The sequence below is a fragment of the Acartia tonsa genome, chromosome 2 (genome assembly GCF_053477335.1).
Source record: "Acartia tonsa isolate MP-2025a chromosome 2, ASM5347733v1, whole genome shotgun sequence".
In the NCBI taxonomy this organism is placed as follows: Eukaryota; Metazoa; Arthropoda; class Copepoda; order Calanoida; family Acartiidae; genus Acartia; species Acartia tonsa.
Window position 1 is genome coordinate 54,674,656 of NC_137261.1, and position 9,039 is coordinate 54,683,694.

Sequence of the window (9,039 nt, forward strand, 5' to 3'; positions counted from 1 at the left end):
TACAAACTGTTATAAAAGAAAAGTTGTAGACCAACGAATGCAAAGAGTAGAAAGTGTTTTAAAAATGTAAGAAATGTGCATTTTCATTCCAATTGTTTACAAAATATCAAGCTTGAAATATTTTACTTTTTATTAAACTCTTTGAATATCCAGTGAAACAGATTTAGTTTCTAAATTTAGAAGAAGAAAAAAATTTATCTTTAAAAGCTGCTAACGATAAATCGGTGTTGGAACGTATAAATTAATTTCGAACATAATTTTAACCGACAAAAGAAGGCCTATAAATAATGTGGAACAGTCATTACACAAAAATCCACAGTTATCTCGCAGTTAACATACATGCGCGAAAAAGACTTATTCTTTGCGTTTTACGTTCAGCAAATTATAATGAAACTTCAACAAGGAAAAATATATTTAGATTTGACTGTAAAGTAAATAAAATGGCATTTGATAAACGAGAATTTTAATTCTTTTAAAACAACCAACTATGAACAATGCAAACAAATGTACTTTACACTTTTCCCATACGATAATTCTCGTATTATCGAATGTCATGCGTTTGATAAATTGTTGTTGAAGCTCTATCCAGAAAATGGGTATAAATTTGAAAACTTTTGGCCGAAACATTTTGAATGACGTAATATTAGAATAATCCATTTATCTATTATGACGTCATTCGGGATACATTGTAAAATTACCCCCTTTTTATAGGCACAATAAAGAGCTTCATTTTTGTTTTCAGAAACCCTTATCACCATCCATGCTTTCTTTGTATAAATTCACCATTTTTTATGCAAGTAATTTGTAGAGGAAGAAATTTTCAACTTTTATTAGAATTGAATACTAAGAAGGAAAATTGCAAAGTGGTGTGGCCAGGCAAAAATAAATATGTAAATAAACATAATGGATGTACGGTTAATTCTAGGACAAACGCAGGAGTCCCACACGTTAGAGTGGACAAACACAGGATTGTTAAAATATAAATTTGATTTAGTATTTCTATACAGATTAGGTTAGGTTAAGATATGAATGTACAAATAAGCCCCCCGCAGGGGTTAGTTATTTTAAAAACCTAAAAGATGGTCTAAAATAGGTTAGGTTAGGTGTCCACTTCGACGTTTGTCCACTCCGACGTTTGGGACTCCTGCGTTTGTTCTGGAACCGTACATCCATAGTTAAGTCTAGTAATGCCTGGCTTTTTTGCATAAATATGCAAAGCTAACAAAAGAATAATCAGTTCAAGAATATTATTTTTTATTGTCCAAAAACCAACATATTGCTTCCCTATTAAAGGATATAAAATAAAGTAAATAAATCCTCAGTTATTAACAATATCATGTATTATAAAAGATTTTGTCAGCCAAAAAGGAATTTTTGGGATGTGAATTTTTGGCATACAAAAATAAAAGGACATAATTTTAATTTTACTTCTTATGAGCTAATTTACAGTTAACTTTATCCCGTATTTAGATGCAGCAGTAGAATAAAGGGAGTAAGGATAGGCATGCCCCCCCCCCCTCACCATGGTATAAAAAGGGTTAATAGTTTAGAATGTGGGGTTGGTAAGATAATATACTAAGTAGGTGTATGTAGAAAGGGGAAGGATGATGGAAAGGGGTTGTACAATGCAAACTAAACTTACAAAATCTACTTCAATTCATTTAAATGCAGGCACAGAAATAAGTAGTCTTTAAAAAAAATTTAACTAAAACATATTGAAATAAAAGGACGATAATAAAGTATAATATATCATTGTCATTGAATTTTATTAATAATAGTATTGCAAGAATCCCTAGAGGCCTCTAGGGGTGGGTTCAATCAACCCTTCCTTTAAATGTTTAGTTTAAAAAGGAAAAAGGAAAAATATTAATAAAGGGGGGGGGGGACTTTTCAAATGACAATTTATCTTGGGAGATTAGAGTAAACACAGCCAAGTAGCAGAAAATAATTTATAAGCAGACGAAAGAGGTCTTTGAAAAAGGAAGGGAGGTAGTTGTCTGTATATAAACCTATACTATAGATCTGTTCTCGGAAGAGTAAAGTTATAAACCTTTTTTAAGAAGCTCCACTGTAATAAAAATGGAATCAGATAGGTTTTATCTCAGTTTCAATATCCCTCCTAGTTGTACATAGATGCAGCTAGTTAGCTTGTATGTACATATAATGCATAGTTAGATACTATTAGTAAAAACTTAATTACTTGCCATTTTGGGGTCAAATTACAAATTAAATGCCATAAAATATTATTTAACTTAATTGAGATGCCACGACTGATAATTTTAAAATGGAACAAAAGTACATAAAGTACATAAAAATCAAATTTGAGACAATTAGAAAAATATATCATTAGGCCTTGTTCTTTAATAAAAGCATTACGATATATTGACAACAAGCTTTCCTGTAAATGAGAACCATATCGGTTCAGCGGTTAGCGAGATACTTCGCTACAGACAAAAAAGCCTTCTACTTTATATAATAGGATGACTGCTAGGATCTCAAGAGATAAAACATTGGCTGATAAATTTATGTGTATCTTCAATAATGATACAAAAATTACACTTAGTGGTTGAAACGTTTGGACACTCAACTTTATGAATTAACAAATCATGATTCAAAAAATTCCCCAAACTTGTTATGCCAACGAATAAAAGAAAACAGCCTATTGTCCTTTTCTTCCTGCAAAAACTGGCAAATATGTTTTTTTATCCTTCTATCTTTGTCCTATTTTTAGACATGACTGTCCTAATTGAAAAAGACACTTGAACAAAATATCATAAGTCCAATGTCAATAAATTAATTTAATTATTAGTTGAATAACTCTTGTTTATAAATTGCACTAATAGATTGATGTCATCGACCCGAATTATAAGTTGAAAAACAAGGTATATTACAAATTTTCTAGTAGTAAAGCTACTCCTTAGTTCCAAAAGTCTGACTCTGATCTTAAGTATATTTATGTATGTAAGATACGATTTAAAAGCATTGCAACTCTATGATAGTTACCTTAAAGTCCGTACGTCCATTTAAAACATCCTGATTTTTTAACTATTTTAAGAACAATTTTTGTATTATATGATTATAATACTCATATGATTTATGGATTAATGACTCCTGTGACAACAAGGTAAAGTAATATAAGCGAAGCATCTCTTAAAAATGTAAATATGACATCAAACAATAGCATGTACCTAAGCAATTTGCAACACATTTAATGGAATTTTGTTTAAACTTTACATAAAAACCGAAGGTTGTATACTACTCTAAGCCTACTATTATTTGCGCATATGACATAAACTAACAATATATGAATAATTCATGAGTCTAAATCTAGCTACTGTTTTAGTAGGGACGTGCACAGACATTTAAATTAAAGTTGGAGTAAAAGACGCAGGTTCTGTCTAAGTTTCTATTCGAGCACAGAACCCACCTTTTTAAATTTTTGAAAATGAGGTTTAGTGGTTAGTATTCCGTGTGTTATTGTTTTAATTTACTTTAGGTTAGGTTATATTAGGTAGAAGGAAGCCCCACATGGTTTGAGCACTGCTGATATAGACCCCACAGGTTAGGTAAAAAAAGCATAGCCCCCCCCCCCCATATTTTTAAATTTATTTGAAGATACAGAGGGAGTTTTGTGTTGGCTAGGCACTATGAAGGAAAGGACCACTTTGACAATAAAATTTTTAAGTAACAACAAACAAAAAAGCAATAATAAACTTTTTTGGCAGTTGCGTCATTATTTTAAATCAAAAGTTTGAAAAGAAAAATCGCTTAATATTAGTGTTTATATTCTAGGGCACCTTATGTTTCAAACTAACTGTTATATACGCCTATGTTGATAAATTGAGAATAATTATTAGAATATAGATTTACTATTACTTAATATAGTTCTGTGTAGTGTGTATGCATTCCATAAAGGAATAGTTGCATGAAGTGCATTTCAGAAAATGATTTCAAGCTTAAGAAACACGTATACTATTAAACATATATTAATTTTGTATTACAATAAATAACAAACCATTGGACATCTCTAAATTAGTCGTCATGCTGTTTTTGTGAAACTAAGCCAGCTATAAAAATTGCATATATAACAAAAATAATAGTTTTAAGTTTCAATATTTTTAAACTACATGGTAAAAAATTAAAATAGTTTATATATTCCCTATAAATGTAGTTTAAACCATTTTGAATAGAAAAAAATATGCAGTTCACTAAATTCAAATGCAACTACCTCTTTAGGTGCTTCTGTAAGCCAGGCACAAGTATTAGTAAAATCAAAAAGTGGAGTCAATCTTACTAAAACTAGAGTACTTAAAAGTTGAATAGTTGTACAATTTTGGGTTTTCTTTAATCTCTAGTTTTTATGTAACCCCCTTTAAATTCTATCCTTATAATAACAGGATGTTTGTCTGTTTGTCTGTGTACTTGTTTGTACAGAATGATCTTGGTAACCGCTGAAGCGATCAGGTTCTCCTTTGCAGAGTAGCATCTCATAGTCCCGGGAAGGTTTATATCTTTTTTATCTTTGGGGAGGGTATCCCCCCCCCCAAAGGAGCGTATCATCAAGTACAAAATATTTCTACGATAAGAGTTACTGTTTTTTCTGATTTATTTATCAAGTTAAAACAAAGTTTCACCTAATATTTTCAAAACATCCTTCCATATATATTAAGTTTTAAATAAAAAAAAATAAATGTGGCTTGTTGTAGCTGCGCTTCTATTGAACATAATATTCCAATTTTTCAAAGTATGCATCCATGAAATTGATGTAGTATATACGTTGATATTATGGCAGGGAAATTTTTTTTATCAATATAGGTTGCCATCATGGAACTCATTTGTCGGTCAGTTCGTCTTCCAGTTGGAGAGTAGGGGATGGGATTAATACAGTGGATGGGGGGTATATAGTTTCTTAGCTCTCTGCGTGTTTCACCATATTAAACAACATGAAAATCTGGTTTAAGATCCAAGTAATAATATATCCATTTTCCCTGATTTGAATGCTTGCACAATCAAATGTGTAATAACCTATTTAGTTACAGTTTGACTTTATCAACACATTTGATAATTTGTGTTAGAAAGCTTCATAACAAATAAAATGTAATAAAACTAATTAAAAAACCCATACAAATACCATAAAACAATATGATAATTACCAATATTTATAGGAGATAAGACATTGGTCGATAATTAATATGTATCTCCAATGATTATAATCAAAATCACCCTTTTGGTATGTATAGATGATTGCATGCAAAGTTTAAACTACTAATTTAGAACCAAAAAAATCAAAATTACACAACTTTTTAATCTAACGAATAAGAACTGTGTTTATTAAACTTTGAGTATCCGTGTACTATGCAATCCTTGATACTACTACTACCAGATCTATAGTATAGATGTATATACAGATAACTACCTACTTTCCTATTACAATGACCTTATTTGTCTGCTACCAATATTTCTTGCTACTTGGCTGTGTTAATACACACCACACCATTAGTTGATTTTCAATGGCCCAATTATTTAACCCTTTCCCACTCTAGTGTTTTACTTTAATATACTACTTTATAGAAAAAAAACATTACATTGTGTCATTGTTTGAAGAAAAGACATAAAATATTAAGGTTTTGAGAGATTTCCTGAATTTTAGGATGTCGCCTTCGCTTCGTCTTGGTTGCGATAACATTTTTACTTCTTTTGAGATTCTGAAAATAGTTTAGATTGTTAAAATGCGTTGTCCTTAGTGATGTTTTAACAGGCAGAAGTGAAGGCCAACTAAACTTTCTACCGTCCAAATAAATTCAAAATAAAGGGGGGGGGGGTTATTGATTTCAACCCAGCGGGGCCACCATAATCTGATACAAAGTAAAAAGCTCCTTAAAAATTTCCTCCCCCCCCCCCCTCTCTTATTTTCAATTTAAGGGTTGGGTCGTTTTGCTCGACCAGGCACTTTGAGTGAAACCGCCTATTATCTTTATACTAAACGAACTGGATGTCTATCTGTTTGTCTGTGAGTTTGTATGTTTATACCGAAGGATCTTGCTAACCGCTGAACCGATCGGGTTCTCCTTAACAGGGTAGCTTCACATAGGTCCTGAAGAATTATAACTATTTTGGGGTAGGGTACCACCACCCTCACAAGAGAAAACAAACATTTCAAGTTCCTTTAGAGACCTCTAGTGGCGTATGAAAATATACCTAATTTGCGTACGGAAGGATAAAAAAAATCCTTAATTAAGAGACAAATTCTTATTCTTTTTAAATTTCTCGATAGTAAAAAATTACATATCATTGAAAAGTTAAAGTATGAATATCAATTAAATTATTATTTGGATTTTCCTAAATAAACATTTGTGTCCTGCAAAATGTCAATTACAGAATTTTCAAAAATCCATAACAGAATGTTGATTCATTGATTAATATGTGTCATAATAAAATTTTTATATTTCTATTTCTTGCATTATATTATATTTGTATTATTATACCATGGTTTACAGTATATATTCGATTCAATGGATCTACAGGTACAAGAGAATGGCCGATACATTTATGTACATATATACCCAATGATGAAACTCAACTTCATGAACCAACCAATCAAACTCAATAAAAGTCCCCAAAGTTTTTCAGCAAACGAATAAGAAAACATTTTATAATACCTCAGGGACTAGTGTAATCATTCGATTCTTATTCAATACTGAGTATTACCCATAGCCACCTTGGGGGTGGTGTGGGAGGGAGGTGACTAGGTCTTTGAACAAATGATTCTAGTTTCAACTTTAAATTTACAGAAAAAACGTTTTGGGAGTGTACAACTTTTAAGTGGTCATATTAGTAATCAGGTTTTTTTATAAACGTCCTCTAAAAATCAGAAAAAAAACCTATCCAAAATCTATATCATACTGAAAATTGTAAAACAATAATTCTAGCCGTTTATGTGATCATGCTGGACATACACTGTACACACAAACAAATAAATCCTTAGAAGCTTTTCATACTGCCTACTGGCCTAACATTGGTCAATTAAAATGTATACTATCCTGCCATTAGTAATTTAGTCTGTGTATTGGCCTATCATAGGTCATTTGTATTGTATGGCGTCATTTTTATAAAAGCACTATAAAGAGCTTCAACCCTTTTTGGTTAAATATTGCTAAGATTATTCCATACTCCTGATCGAATAATGTTTTTATCTAAAACTAAAGGAGATTTGTAAGATTATATTTCTTTCTTCAGACATTAATGATTTTATCAAGGATTTTAAGGGATTGGGCAATGGACTTAATATTAATAGAATCCCTAATTATGATAAACAAAACTATTCCTTAGTTTTAGAGCTAACAAATGACATAATTAATTTGTAAACTTTAATAGTTATTTATTTCATCGTATTATAAACGGCTTTCCGCGGATATAGAATGTACAATTACAAGATTAAAACCAGTTTTTTTAGTTCGAGATGCCGAAGGCACGGGCTAAAAAACTGGTTTTAATCTTATGATTGTACATTTCTATATTCGTAGAAAACTGGATATAATACGATGCTAGACATAGTTTTTTCGTGTGGATGAGAACCGGTTCTTATCCACCGGATTCGAATGAATACGAGAAATTCAATTATCCCCTCCCTCACTGGATTTTATTGTTACAAAAAGAACAGAAAATAATAAATAGAATTGTAAATGTTTTTGCTATTGGTCAGACTCAGATTGTATATGTATTGTATTCTATTTACTAAATAATTTTAACAAAACTATTCTTCATGTTAGATATAGGGAAAAAGTTACTGTGAAAATACGACGAAACGCCCCTTAAGAGGCATTGTCACGAAAGAGACTATACCCCAATTTTATTATAAAGACATCTCTATAATCAAATCCTAAAACTTAAAACAAACAAACAAACACTCTACAAGAATTAATGTTTTTGTCCTTCCTTCTGATTTTAGAGTCTCGGTTTTATGGATGTTATCATCCTTGTTAAATAAAGATTTAAGGACTATATAAATCAGCCTAGAATGAATAACCCTATCAAGTGTATTGAAGAAAAATTCAAGGCTGCTTTCTCCCCTTCAGAAAATCTTACAAAGTATTTAAATTTACGAACATATTTATAATAGAAAAATAGTAAAAATCAGTTAAACTTTAAAACCTCAACAAGGTGTATATTAACAACGGACAGTGGAAATCATAGGAATTATAGAGTAGCTTCGCTACTAAAAGTCTAGAAAAAAAATACAAATATGTATTTGTAGTATTGCAATTGAATTGAAGGTTTTCATTTTGAAGGTATTAAATAATTACCTCTCTTACTACCTTATTAATGTTTTTTTTAGTTAATTTAGGCATGTTAGAATTGTCCTATTGATTTCTATAGAAGTTAGAAAGCGAAGCAACTCTATAATCGTTACCAGAATGTTCGTACGTCCATTTTAAACATGAAACATAATGTTCGTATGTCCTACCGTTTCAAAGCTTTGCTTTTATAGATGTTGTCATCCTTGTTTACTGAATACATAGGTTGCCTTTTTAAAGCTAGGTTCAACTGTTTTGATTTAACTTTATATTATTGCAAATAGATATAAAAAGGGTGATAACCCCCCCCCCAAAAAAAAAAAAGTTAAAGTTTGAATTTTTACTCCCTTCCCTTTCCCAAAATGAAAAAGCTTGGACGCCCTTAACCAGCCATAAAATAGTACGACCTCATTGCTCTAATCTTTTTTTGTCGAGAGACAATTAAAGTAAAAGATTAGAAGGGACGTGAGATATATGAAACTCTGCCCACAGGGCGGGGACCCTGTCTCGATTTTGTATTGGGTCTTTGAAATAGCGTATAAAATGCAAACACAGCCGTCGAGTCTTTAAAAAAGAACAGAAATCAATTTGTTAGCACTTGGGCCATATAGTTGCTTTGATTATACATCTATACTTATACATTTATAGACAGACAAATAATTATAGAACAAGGATGACAACATCCATAAAAGCGAAGCACTGAAACGGTAGGACAAACGGACACTAACACTTGTATAGTGTCTGA